Consider the following 11573-nt stretch of genomic DNA (forward strand, 5'->3'; position numbering starts at 1 on the left):
AGAAAAAAACTAGCCATTTCCATCTGTTCAAATGTAGAAAGAACAAACAAAGAGGCTATAGAAGAAAATCTGGTTGTGACAGAACATCCATCTGAAGTGAATACATGGTGACACATTTGATATGCAATATATGATAATTAAATGAATTTGTCAAATTCTACACAACCAATCAATATAAAGATGTATATTATGTTAATAATATATCATTTACAATACTTCATATTCACATGACAGAATATAGAATGCAATTAATTCACTAACTGTATTATAAATGTACAGTTTTACTTTATTGCAGGACATATGGAAAAATAGGTATCTGATACAAATAACTATAGAAAATAAGTGTTTTGATTAGATACTGTAAGTATAAGGTAACAGGAAATATGCAAAAATATTATAGTCCAAGTGGTAATTATTTTCACAGCAATATGAGTTAGTGATTTCAGACTTTTTTACTTTCATTCTGCTGTGGCAAAGAAATATGCGATTAAAAAGGAGATCCCTAATAGTTACAATTAAACAAATGTTAAAAGAATAGAAAAGTATGTCAAGATGACAAAAGTTCCAAACTGAAACAGCTTCTAGAGTAAAAAGATAAATGATTTGTGTATTAAGGAAAATACTTTAAAAATATTAGTATATAAGAAATAAAATATAACTAGGGGGCCAACATGACGGTGCCGAGAAAATACTGTGTCTGAGAAGCAGGACAAAACACTCCGTGCAGCGACCAAGAGACTGAACTCTGGGCTCTAAAACAACAGCTGTCCTGTTTCCCAGGTGAGGGGAGGCTCCCACAGTGCGTGGGAATCGGTCAGGTCCACTCTCAGGCCGCACAGCCAGAACCCGGAAGAGAACACGCTAACGCAGGCTTTGGGTTTCTGGGCTGGTGCCGCAAGTCTGTATGTCCCGATCACTTTCCCAGGCTGATTGGTGGGCACAACGGTGCCAGAGACTGGGAGTCCCAGTCACAAATAAAACCCCATGGGGAAGTAAAGTTGTGAGACTGATCACAGGTCACCCAGTCTTTCCCTGGAAGGTCTCGCTGATCTCGGGTACCCGCCGCCATCACAACTGAGCTCCCACCACACAGAGAGCAGCTGTGCACCTAGCTCAAAATCTCTACTCCCTCTTGGGAGGAGGCAGGAGGCAGCCAGCAGAATCTGCCACAGACCACATTGTCTGTACCCCGACCTGAGATTGGGGCTGAGAAGACCCAATCCTTTCGGACACTCCCCCAAACGCCACCATAACCCTGCTGCAGCAGAGCAGAAGGATAAAGAGGCACACAGTGGCTTCACAGTGCCTGAATTCCAGTGCTGCCGGCTGCTCCTAGCAAAGAAACTTGAGCTCGGGATCTGGGACTGTGGTCATTCTACACGTCCTGAGATTCTCCTGGGTCCAGCCCAATAAGGTCTAGCAGCAAGTTCTATCACCAGCGCCCCTCCCCCAACCCCTGGCAGAGAAACCCCAGCTCAGGATCTGACTGAGAAGCCCCAACCCCTTCTGGCACTCCCCTGAGAACACCTCCATAAGCTTGCCGTAGCGGAGGGGAAGGTCAGAGGGGAAGGACAGAGGCAGCCTACCAAGGACATAGCACCCTCTCTCCAGCTCACCCAGTGGCCCCTAGCAAAGAAACCCAAGCTCTGTATCTCAGGACACTCAACCCTACCTGGTACTCTCTTGGGATCAGCAAACATAGGTTCTACCGCCAGGCTGCTTCTGGCAGAGAGATCTGGGCCCGGGATCTGGGATTGAGAACACTCAACCTAACTCTTTCCCGCGCCACCCCAGGACCAGTCAACATAGCCCCTCCAGGCAGACGGAAAGGACAGAGAGGCAGCACACAGGAAAGGTAGACACCGAGTCCTGCAGCCACAGTGTCACAGAGCTGACTGTTAGCCTACCCGTGCACTCTCCGCAGCAGGACCAAATCAGAGAGTAGAGAGCAAGGGGAACCCCTGTACATTCCAACTGGTCCTGCAAGAGAGTGAGTGAGCCTTCTAGGGAGAGTTTGCCCCAGACCCAGGGCCTCTCCACAGAAGCAATCAGACGAGATCCCCGCCACCCACACCCCTAGTGTGGGCATCATAGGGATTCTTGGGATAGCGACCCAACATTGAAGCCTCTGCCTTGCGGGTCCACCAATGTAGTCCAGGCAAAAACAATCACTGGATCTCAGACAGAACTGCATAATAGTGGCTTGCAGGCCACTGCAATACCAGAGAATCCACGCATGCACACTGCGCCCTCTAAAAGCACACACGAATAGCACCAGCGTCACATTCCTTACTTAGGCAAAACTGAAACCACAGTGCACACTCCCAAATCAGTGAACCTCTCTCATCTTCCTGAAAAAACAGTCCAGAAAACAGAAAGAGAGGATCATAGCCTGAACTACAATCTCGAGGAACAAACAGTGAGGATTATAAATAACCAGATGGGTAGAGACAGACTTAAGAACACTCCCAACAAAAATCAGGACATAATGACCTCACCAGCAACCCCACAAAACAATTGACACTGCAGTGCACTAGATATAAAAGAAAATGACCTCAAAACTATGTTTCTCCAGCTATTAGAGGCCCATAAAGATGAAATGAACAAGGTCCTTGGAGAAATAACCAAAGAAATAGAGACGAACCAAGAGGAAACAAATAGAGCTCTCAGCGAAATGACCACAAAAATTGAGGCAAACAAAGAAGAAATGCACAAAGACCTCAAAGAAATGTCCACACAAATCAAGGCAAATAAAGAAGAAATAAACAAAGCTCTCATAGAAATACAGGCAATTATAACCAAAGAAGTAGAGGCACAATTAGTGATACATAGAGAGGAAACAGACAAAAAAAAAATAGAAGCTCTCATTGAAAAGCAGGACTCCACATTCAAACAGATGAAGGAAATGGTGCAAAACATGAAAACAGAATTAGAATCAATAAAGAAAACACAAATAGAGAAAAACCAGGAGATGGAGAACATAGAGAAAAGATCAGGAACTACAAAGGTAAGCATCACCAACAGAATATAAGAGATGGAAGAAAGAATCTCAGGAGCCGAAGATACACTTGCAGAAATTGACACATCTCTCAAAGAAAAAATAAAATCAGAAAAGTTCCAAACACAAAATATCCAAGAAATAAGGACACCACGAAAAGATAAAACCTAAGAATAATAGGAGTAGAAGAAAAAGAAGACATCAGGCTCAAAGGTCTGGAAAATCTTTTCAAGAAAATTATAGAAGAAAACTTTCCCAACTTAAAAAAGGAGATGGCCATAAACATACAAGAAGCCTACAGAACACCAAGTAGACTAGACCAGAAAAGAAATTCTTCACATCACATCATAGTCAAAACACTGAACCTACAGAACAAAGAAAAAATTCAAAAAGCAGCAAGGGAAAAAGGCCAAGTAACATACGAAGGTAGACCTATCAGAATCACACCAGATTTCTCAACAGAAACTATGAAAGCCAGAATGGCCTGGACAGAAATCATACAGTCCTTAAGGGACCACAGATTCCATCCCAGACTACTCTACCCAGCAAAACTTTCAATCAACATAGACAGAGAATTCAAAATATTCCAAGACAAAACCAAATTTAAACAATATCTACATAGTAACACAGATCTACAGAACTTACTAGAAGGGAAACTCCAAACCAAAGAGAACAACTACATCTAAGGAAACAGAGGAAATAGATAACTACACAACAATAAAACCAAAAGAATACATGCAATGAAACTCAGTGACACTACCAACCCCACATCTAAAGTAAGTAACAATTGTTGGTCACTAGTTTCTACTAACATCAATGGACTCAACTCCCCAATAAAAAGACACAGACTAACAGAATGGTTGCAGAAACAGGATCCAACATTCTGTTGCATCCAAGAAACACACCTATGCAACAAAGATAAACACTACCTCAGAGTAAAGGGCTGGAAAAATGTTTTTCAAGCAAATGGTTCCAGAAAACAAGCGGGAGTAGCCATCCTAATATCTAATAAAATAGACTTTCAACCCAAGTTAATCAAAAAAGATAAGGAGGGCCACGATATTCTCATCAAAGGAAAAATCCACCAAGAGGACATCACAATTTTGAATATCTATGCCCCAAATACAAGAGCACCTACATTCGTAAATGAAACAATATTAAAATTTAAATCACATATTGATCCTAATACCCTAATAGTCGGAGACTTCAACACTCCACTCTCACCAAGGGACAGATCAACTAGACAGAAAACAAGTAGGGAAATAAAAACACTTACAGAGACCCTAAATCAAATGGACCTAATAGATTTCTACAGAACTTTTCATCCAAACTCAAAAAAGTATACCTTCTTTTCAGCACCTCATGGAACCTTCTCCAAAATAGACCATATAGTTGGTCATGAAGCAAGCCTAGAGATACAAAAAGATTGAAATAATCCCTTGTATTCTATCTGACCACCATGGACTAAAGCTGGACCTCAACAACAACAGAAATAACAAACAGCCTACACGCACATGGAAATTGAACAACATGTTACTCAATGACAGCTGGGTTAAGGAAGAAATAAAGAAAGAAATTAAAGACTTCCTAGAATTCAATGTAAATGAAGGCACAACATACCCAAATTTATGGGACACATTGAAAGCATTGCTCAGGGGAAAATTTATAGCACTAAGTGCCTGCAAGAAGAAATTTGTAACATCACATACAAACAACTTAATGGCCCAACTGAAAACCCTAGAAAAAAAAGAAGCAGATACACCCAAGAGGAGCAGATGGCTGGAAATAAGAAAACTCAGGGCTGAAATCAATCAATTAGAAACAAATAAAATTATTCAAAGAATCAATGAAACAAAAAGCAGGTTCTTTGAGAAAATCAACAAGAGAGACAAACCCTTAGCCAAACTAACTAAAAAACAGAGAGAATCTATCCAGATCAACAAAATCAAAGATGAAATGGGTGACATAAGTACAGACACTGAGGAAATTCAAACAATCATTAGGTCATACTACAAAAGCCTATATGCCACAAAATTTGAAAACCTAAATGAAATGGACAATTTTCTTGATAGATTCCATCTTCCAACATTAAGTCAAGATCAGGTAGAAAGACTGAATAGCCCTATATCCCCTAAGGAAATTGAAGCAGTCATTCACAGTCTCCCCTCCAAAAAAAGCCCTGGGCCAGATAGTTTCAGCGCAGAAATCTACCAGACCTTCAAAGAAGTGCTAACACCAATTCTTCTCAAAGTATTCCACAAAATAGAAACAGAGGGTACATTATCAAACTCATTCTATGAAGCGACAGTCACCCTGATACCTAAACCTCACAAAGACCCAACAAAAAAAGAGAACTTCAGACCTATCTCTCTTATGAACATTGATGTAAAAATACTTAATAAAATACTTGCAAACCGAATCTAAGAACACATCAAAGATATCATCCACCATGACCAAGTAGGCTTCATCCCAGGCATGCAAGGGTGTTTCAACATACAGAAATCCATCACTGTAATCCACCACATAAACAAACTGAAGGAGAAACACCACATGATCATCTCCTTAGATGCTGAAAAAGGATTTGACAAAGTCCAACACCCATTCATGTTTAAAGTCTTGGAGAAATCAGGAATACAAGGCACATACCTAAACATAGTAAAGGCAATATACAGCAAGCCTATAGCCAATATCAAACTCAATGGAGAGAAACTTAAATCAATCCCACTGAAATCAGGCACAAGACAAGGCTGCCCGTTGTCTCCATACCTCTTCAACATAGTACTTGAAGTCCTAGACAGAGCAATAAGACAACTAAAAGAGATCAGGGGATACAAATCGGAAAGGAAGAGGTCAAAGTGTCACTATTTGCAGATGATATGATAGTATATATAAGCGACCCCAAAAATTCAACCAGAGAACTCCTCCAGCTGATAAACACCTTCAGCAAAGTGGCAGGATACAAAATCAACTCAAAAAATCAGAAGTCCTCCTCTATATCAAAGACAAAAGGGCCAAGAAAGAAATTAGGGAAACAACACCCTTCACAATAGCCATTAATAACATAAAGTACCTTGGGGTGACACTAACCAAGCAAGTGAATGACCTGTTTGAGAAAAACTTCAAGTCTCTGAAGAAAGAAATTGAAGAAGATATCAGAAGATGGAAATATCTCCCGTGCTCATGGATTGTTAGGATTAACATTGTGAAAATGGCCATCCTGCCAAAAGCAATCTACAGATTCAATGCAATTCCCATCAAAATACCAACTCAATTCTCTACATACCTTGAAAAAAAGCTTCTCAGCTTCATATGGAGAAACAAAAAACCCAGAATCTCCAAAACAATCCTGTACAACAACAGATCATCTGGAGGTATCTCCATCCCTGATCTCAACTTGTACTACAGAGCAATAGTAATAAAAACTGCATGGTATTGGCATAAAAACAGAAAGAGGATCAATGGAACCACATAGAAGATCCAGAAATAAACCCACACACCTATGAATATTCGATATTTGACAAAGAAGCCAAAACCATTCAATGAAAAAAAGATAGCATCTTCAACAAATGGTGCTGGTCCAAGTGGATGTCCACATGCAGAAAAATGGAAGTAGTTCTATATTTATCACCCTGCACAAAACTAAAGTCCAAGTGGATCAAAGACCTCAGCACAAAACCAGATACTCTAAATCTGTTAGAAGAAAAAGTGGGGAACAGCCTAGAACTCATTGGCACAGGAGACAACTTCCTGAACAGAACACCAACAGCACAGGCTCTAAGAGCAATAATCAATAAATGGGACCTAATGAAACTGAAAAGCTTTTGTAAAGCAAAGGATACTGTCATCAAAACAAAATGACTGCCTACAGATTGGGAAAGAATCTTCACTAACCCTTTATCTGACGGAGGACTAATATCCAGTATATACAAAGAACTAAAGAAGCTGAAAAACAGCAAACCAAGTAACCCAATTAAAAAATGGGGAACAGAGCTAAACAGAGAATTCTCCACAGAGGAATATCAAATGGCAGAGAAACACTTAAAGAAATGCTCATCCTCATTAGCCATCAGGGAAATGCAAATCAAAACGACCCATCAGAATGGCCAAGATGAAAAACTCAAGTGACAACAGATGCTTGAGAGGTTGTGGAGAAAGGGGAACCCTCCTCCACTGCTGGTGGGAATGTAAACAGGTACAACCACTCTGGAAATCTATCTGGCGCTTTCTAAGACAATTAGGAATAGTGCTTCCTCAAGACCCAGCTATACCACTGCTAGGTATATACCCAAAGTTCGTTCAAGTACACAAAAGGGATACTTGCTCAACCATGTTTGTAGCAGCTTTATTTGTAATATCCAGAACCTGGAAACAACCCAGATGTCCATCAACGGAGGAATGGGTATAGAAATTGTGGTATTTTTACACAATGGAATACTACTCAGCAATCAAAAAGGAGGAAATCATGAAATTTGCAGGCAAATGGTGGGATCTAGAAAAGATCATTCTGAATGAAATATCCCAGAAGGAGAAAGACAAGCATGGGATATGCTCACTTATATAGACCTATAAGATTTGATAAACATAATGAAATCTATACACCTAAAAAAGATAATCAAGAGAACGAACATGGGGTAAGATGATCAATCCTTGTTTAGAAAGACAGATGGGATGTGCATTGAACGTATGACAGGAGTCTACTGAGCGCATCTGAAAGACTCTAACTAGCAGTGTTTTCAAAGCAAAGACTCATAACGAAACCTTTGGAATAGTACAGGGAATCATAAGAAAGAAGGGGAGTTAGTCTGATGGGGAAAGGATAGGAGCTCCACAAGGACCAAATATTTCTGGGCACAGGGTCTTTTCTGAGACTGACATTAGCCAAGGACCATGTACGGATATAACCTAGAACCTCAGTTCAGATGTAGCCTGTGGTAGCTCAGTAACCAATTGGTTTCCCAAAGTGAGGGGAACAAGGACTATTTCTAACAGGAACTCAATGACTTGCTCTTTGGCCTCCCCACCCCCAAGGGAGGAGCAGTCCTGTTAGGCCACAGAGGAGGGCTTTGCAGCCAGTCCTGAAGATACCTGATAAAACAGGATCAGATGAATGGGGAGGAGGTCCCCCCCTATCAGTGGACCTGGAAAGGGGCATGATGGAGATGAGGGAGGGAGAGAGGGACTGGGAGGGAATGGGGGATAGGGACATGGCTGGGATACAGAGTTAATAAAATGTAACTGATAAGAAAAAAATAAAATTAAATAAAAAAAAGAAATAAAATATATTATCCTGATTCCTTAGGCTAGTAGGTGAGACTTCGGTGACATATACCCACACCATCACAACCCTACATTCCACACAGAGAGAGAGAGGAAAACACAGATACACACACACACAAACACACACGAACACAAACACACACATATGTGCATGTAATTGTACAAATGTAGAAAACAAATGACTATACAGCAAGGTCAAATGTTTCACGTGTGTGTGTGTGTGTGTGTGTATCATACCTCAGAAGAGCTTCAATTTCCACCCCCTAGGTATAGGCTAAATTTATTGAATGAATTTTTAAAACTACAACAAAAAGAAGGCAAAAGTAGATATAAAAGTAGATATGTTTACAATGGAGCCATATAATAGGTAGCAATTTATCCACGCACAAAGAATTCTTTGATGAATTGTGTTCAATGCATGTACTGCCCTTTTATCATATGATGAGGCAAAGAGTTCACCTCTTAGGATTCTTGCAAGAAACCTACAATTGCAGCATAATCATGAAAATATGATTATATATAAGATGTAATCTATAAATTACTTGTGAATTAATCTTCAAAAGCTGAAAAGAGCCAAGAAACTTCTAATGACTGACACAAGTTAGGAATGCATTAAAATTAATTCATTATGGATTCTGGGTTGAATTTAGGAACTGAAAATAGAAATGGGTAGAAAAGATTGTATCATAATTACATTTCTATTTTCATGACAAAACACCATGACCAAACATTTAATTTGGGGCTCATGGTTCCAGAAAGTTAGAATATATGATCATAATGTTGAGGAGTGAGCAGGCAGGTAAACAGGCATAACAATGGAGAAGTAGCTGATAGCTCACATATGCTCTGCAAGCATGAGACAGAGACTGAGATAACTGGAAATTGGGTGGGACTTTGAAATCTTAAAGCCACCAGTAGTGACACACCTTCTTTAATAAAGGCACATTTTCTAACCCTTCCAAAACAGATTCACCAACTAGAGCCCAACCACTCAAATGTATGAGTCTATGGGATTCATTCTCATTCAAAGCATCACAGCTTATGAAAAGCAGGGAGGTAGCTCAGTGGGTAAAAGTGTTAGTCATTCAAACCTGATGACCTGGGTTTAATCTCCATAATCCGCATAAAAAGATGTGGTGGAATGCATTTGTAATTCCAACACACCTAGGGCAAGTTGGGTAGCAGAAGCAGCAGAATGGCCTGGAAGCTTGAGGGCCACCTAGCCTGAAATATGTAGCAGAGCAGCAGAAAGAAGAGAAGCTCTTTCTCAATGAGGCTGAAGGTAAGAACTGACTACAAAAGTTGTCCTCTGACTTATAAATTTGTACCATGGAAAACACACATGTGATAAATATATAGTTAGATACATACATACATAGTTTTCTTAAAAACATTTTTTTAATAAAAACTAGAAAAATATGAGTAATGTCTACAAGCTAAGTAAAAGTACTTGCCAATGTTATTTTCTGAATTTTGGCTTGTATCTTTCTACACTTAGAGTTAATAAAATATTCTTTTTAAACCGTATATAATTTATTGTGTCTCAGTTTCCTCAAGGTTTGATGTAGCCCTTGCAGCAGTCAATGAGAGCAGCTGTGATCCTTTGACATTGTGGAGAGAGGAGATTCTTGAAGCTCTTCTAGTTCCAGCAGGACTTCACAGGCCCCTCTGATCTCTGAGGTTATAAAGCAGGTTGGATGAAGTGAGGCACTTCCACTGTGCAGCTCCCTATAAGTTACTCAGAAGACTCTTCCACAGTGTAGGTTTCATGACTTATCCTTTCCAGAAAATGAGATTCTTCATTGGTGCAGCTACTTTTCAGTTGTCCAGGGGACTTGGCCACACTCTAGCTGTTTTGAGTAGCCCATATCCTAGTAAGACTCAAATAAACTCTTTTGTTCACCTATCTGAACATGAACAGAATTCCTTCTTTGGGCTTTCAGTGCCCTTCCTATCTAGTGTGAATAGAAGTTTCTTTGTATCTTCCAAGGAAAGTCATGTAACAATGTCCTTAAAACATTCCATACAATGCATCTTTCCTGTGTATTGTCTTTTTTTTCAACTACATTGGCCTTATGTTAGTTCTTACAATTAAGTTTCTTTTAATTATTGTGCTTTGGTTACCACAGAATATTTGTATGTGTTCTCCCCTTCTCCTGGGAAACCTATCCTTACTTTTTTGCCTTGTTGACTTCTAGTCACCCTTTGGAACTCAGCCCAGTCTTCAGCTTTTTAAGAAAAAACTTCCTGTTCCCTCTGACTGTGTCAAATCCAATTGTAACAGATTATATTGTATGATATATTCTCCTTGTGGCACTCACAATTATTTAATTTTATGTTTTATGTGTAGTGTTCATATTATTTGGTTAACATCGATAAATTCAAGATAGCAGGAAATGTCTTTTTTTTTTTTTTTTTTCCTGAGGGCTTAGTACTTTGAACATTTCAGAATAAACACATAAGTATTTTAGGGTGAACGAATGAATGTTCAGTACAATGTTAGATATTCTTCTTTATCATTAAGGTAGCTCATTTTACATTTTGGATACTAATATATATTTTGAAGTGATTTTTGCAATTTTCTCTTGTTTACTAATTCTTTTTCATTAAGTATTTGTACGTTCTCACTACTTCCATTGATGTTTGAACATAGTGTCCATTTTTCAGTTTTTAGTAAACTTCTAATGATTTATTTTAATGAAATTCTATGTACTTTTAATAAAGCAGTTTTCTTTGAATCTGGAGAGCAAATGTTATACTGTCTCTTAGTTTTTTCCCTTCTTTGTGTTGTAAATGTGCTTCACTATGAAAAATATTATCAGCACAGTTTGGGTAAAGATAAGTCTTTGCTACCAAACTATTAAGTATTTAGGAGCCTTGCTCATTCAATATTTTCTAAATGCTAAAGAATATGTATTGAGTATTAATATGATTAAAGACCACACAATATCTTGAAAATTCTGGTTTATAACCTTATAGAATCTATTTTAAGATTGATGAAAAGTTTGTAATGTGTTTCCTTTTGCTATTTGAGAATATTAAATTATGTGTGGTTTCTCATATATATATATATATATATATATATAGTCATCTGAACTCAAAATAATGCTGATTCTGGCCTTGGTTGTTTGAATCAGCATTTTGTTAACTTACGTTTTTATATTTGTATGTGTGGGTATGTGTGTGTTTGTCCATAATCACTGATGAATATTTTCTCTATAGTCCATGCTAATGTTCATTGTGTGTAACCACATTAAGTATAATTTGAAAATGCAAGCAATTATCCATTAGCTTCCAG

The sequence above is a fragment of the Meriones unguiculatus genome, chromosome X (genome assembly GCF_030254825.1).
Source record: "Meriones unguiculatus strain TT.TT164.6M chromosome X, Bangor_MerUng_6.1, whole genome shotgun sequence".
NCBI lineage: Eukaryota > Metazoa > Chordata > Mammalia > Rodentia > Muridae > Meriones > Meriones unguiculatus.